Consider the following 3,984-nt stretch of genomic DNA (forward strand, 5'->3'; position numbering starts at 1 on the left):
TATTAACTGATAGAATTCCAAAATTAATTTACTTATCAAAAAGACTCTTCCTTTTTCAAAAATATATATTCTCTCAATAAATTAAGGATATGACAGGTAAAAAAAACAGAAATTGTCTTTTCTTGATTTGTTAAAAATGACAATTAAATATGGACAAGTAAAAAGAGACAGAAGGAGTACCATGGGATAAAGTTGATAAAAATAATTGATTATTATCTTAATTTTCTAAAATAACAATTATTTTGAATCAGCTATTTTTAATAAATATGATGACTAACATGAATCGGAGGGAGTAAAATTTTAAAATAAATATGTCGGAATCGCCGATTAAGCATTCGGCGGTGAATTCTACCAAAATGGAGTATGATAGAGGCAGAGAGAATTTCTAATATAACGATAAAATACGTAAAAATTAAAAAGAATATCAATAACGAAAGCAATCTGCTGGATCGACATATTTTTATGAGCCAATATTCTCTTTCTTCAATAACTATTTCATGCTTGCATGTCCCATGCAATTTCCCTAAATACAACCTTTTAGTTGGTTAGAAAAATTGCCTATATTATAGGCAACTATGTATATAGTGTTATTAATATGTAGATATGTAATATCTACATCAAAGAAGTAGGGCATAGTAGTAAACACATCTCCACATGGTCATTTTCCCAAAATTGAGAGGTGGCTAATGACGGATTGAATCGAATTTGAACGGATTAAAATGTGTTAATGTGAGATAAATTGACAAATACTTAATTTTGAACCTTTAATTATGTTTTAGACAGTATTTTAAAACTATTTAGTGAGTTGTCACCTTTTAACGTAAAATAAAGTTTGCCAAAAATATTTTTAGTTAAAATAGATTCTTTTTTATTGGAGTTTGAATTTTGAACTCCAACATATTGGGGTGGAATTTCACTTGTTAAAGCTTGGAAACTCCAATACATTAAGGTGAAATTTCATTTGTCGAATGTTTCAAATCGAATTTTAGCTAGGTATATCTTTACATAATTTGTATTTGTATATTAGTGAAAATCCTTTAATTATATTTAAAACAAAAAATAAACTCTAATTGTCGACTCAGGTTTTTGTCAGACCACCTATTTTTTACAATCAAACCAACAAACAAAATCATGATCCAGTCCGTTCAAAATTACCTGAATCAATTAAATATATGTCATAACTCAACTCGCTTAATATGACCCAATTACCAAACCCTCAACCCCTTTATTTTGGTTCTTCGAAAGAAAAAGAGTACTAATTCTAAGCAGTTTGATTCGTTGAGTTACATAATTTTGATATATTTTGATTTTATAATATATTAGGTCATTTTAAATTCAACCTATAGAATTAAGTCAACAAACAGATCATAATCCAATTGTTAAACATAAACAAATTAGGTAAAATTACTAAAAATGTATTATTTAAGTTTATTATCTCTACACAAATTGTTACCTCATTTTATTATAACTATCAAAATAAAAAAAAATATATCCAAGTAATATATTGATGAAAAGGATGTGACCTTGATGATGATTATGAATAATTAGATAGTGAGGAAAAGTTAGCTAGAAGAAAATAATGAATAATGGGGGAGACAAGAAAAAAAAATATAGTGTTAAAGAATATGCCAACTCTTCACAAAGTGAAAAAGATAGAAAATGAATTTTAAAAGTTCACTACTTCAATTTTTATTTTATTTTTTAAAAAATATTATTCATTACCTTTATCTTTAATCATTTCTTGAGAAGGTCCCTCCAATAGAAACCAACTTTTTCTTTGTTAGTTGTATATGAATTGGGATGTTTCATAGGTGTGGAATTCCACAAGGGATCAAAAATATATATTTTTTTAATTATTGTTATCGTTATTTATAATGAAGTTTGATGAATTTGAATTTGCGTTAGATGAAAATCAAAAAATGTTACTATAAGAAATAAATAAAGGATGACACAGTAACAATAGTAATATATTTCGTGTAACCTCACAAGTGTGATATATGAAAAGAACAAGATAGAGAGATCGTTTTCAATAAATAATTAAAAAAAGAAGACGAAGAAAGATCAAGGCATGGCACACCCTACATTCATGGGGGTTCAGAAAGGATCGAACTTTAAATGAGTGTGATATAGACAGTCTACCTTGATGTGAACATTAATAATTGACTTTATGGCTCAAACTCAAACTCATGACTTATTAATCGTACGTAAATAATTCTCCGTCATTTCAAAATAAATGACATTACATGTATAGATTTAAACCAGACTTATTTATTCATTTATTTGTCCCAATTTCAATCTATATATTAAAAATTAATATAAGGTAGTTCTAACTTCCAACTGCAAAAGCTAGAAAAGAAAGTATAAAAAGGCTAATGCTTAGATCACAATGTCTTGTGCACCTGTGATTCTTTGATTTGTTTACTATAGGTTGGTAAATTTTCATCTATTTATAATTAACTAAAGCATAATTTTGTTTTTAAATATAAAAATTAATATTATTAATACTTGATAAGTAATGATTTTAACAACCATTAGAGTATTAAAGCTAGCACATAATCAAACGTAAAACTAATCAATTTATATTGAAAATCAATTGTGTATTATTTTATCGAAAGAAACGAATTCGAATAAAATAAAACATATCATGATGATTTATATATCCGACTCCAAGTAGTTACTGAAGTGTAATATCTCATTAACATGGTTAGATAAGAAAATAAGTATGTAAGGAAAAAAAAGGAGAAAAAAAATATTAATCGCACAGTCTGTCTTTCAAATAAATTGATATTCAATTTTTGCTCTTAGCAATCGAGCTTATGTCTAGCAGAGCATTAGTTTTCTAAGTGTGTAGAGTATAAATTCTAATACATTGGTGGTCTCTTCCTTCTATAAATCAAGTCAATGATTAGTTATTAAGAGATTATGTTTTTTTCCTCAAATACGTATGTTCCGCGAAGTGCAAATGACCCGAGAAGAGAATGTATAAGCCCAAATTAAAAAAAAAATCAGTTTTTTGGGCCTATAAGATAGAAGGGCCTAAAAAAACATAAATGGGCTTGACTTACAAAAAAAAAAAAAAAAAAAACCCNTATATATATATATATATATTTACTAGTAATCAATTAATATTTATTTTTAAAAGTTTATTTTAGTATTTTTAAATATCAATCTCTAATAAAGACGGACCAAATATATTGTGAATGATCTACATAAACATACAAATGTGCTTAAGTTTAGTCAAACTCTATAAATACATAATTATATTCATGAAATATTTAAAAAATATATTTATGTGATTTGAATTATTATCACACATATATTAACTTAAATTATAATAAAAATTTATAAATTTTAAATTTCAAATCCATCCGAAATATATGGTGAGTTAAATTGAAGTGTTATTAGCTAGTACCCTTTTAAGATGACACCAAAATAAATGCACATTCTGTTATTAATTTAATTTGCTGATTTATAATAATGTCTTGAACAATTTTAACAAGGTATTAAATAGGAGTATATATTAAACTTCATGAACAAAGACCAAATTTATGAAATTTAATTTGCTTTTTTATTTTTCTTTGTGTCATTCAATTAACGTGAACTTTACTCTCATTCATGTGATTAATATTCAGGTTGTTCATGTGAACTTTATTACATATTAGATACTTCGCGTGATTTTACTTGTCATGTTTATTTTTATGCATTTTTTACAGATCAATGAAAGAGTGTTTGACTAAATTGTCCCTATTTATTCTCCGACCTCTATTTAATATATATTTTTTATTCTTATTTACTTGTTCATATTTTACTTAACATACCTATTTAAGAAAATTAATTGTCATGTTGAGTTTATCATTTTACTCCTATTAACTGATAGAATTCCAAAATTAATTTACTTATCAAAAAGACTCTTCCTTTTTCAAAAATATATATTCTCTCAATAAATTAAGGATATGACAGGTAAAAAAAACAGAAATTGTCTTT

This window comes from Solanum pennellii, chromosome 5, assembly GCF_001406875.1.
Source record: "Solanum pennellii chromosome 5, SPENNV200".
Classification (NCBI taxonomy): Eukaryota; Viridiplantae; Streptophyta; class Magnoliopsida; order Solanales; family Solanaceae; genus Solanum; species Solanum pennellii.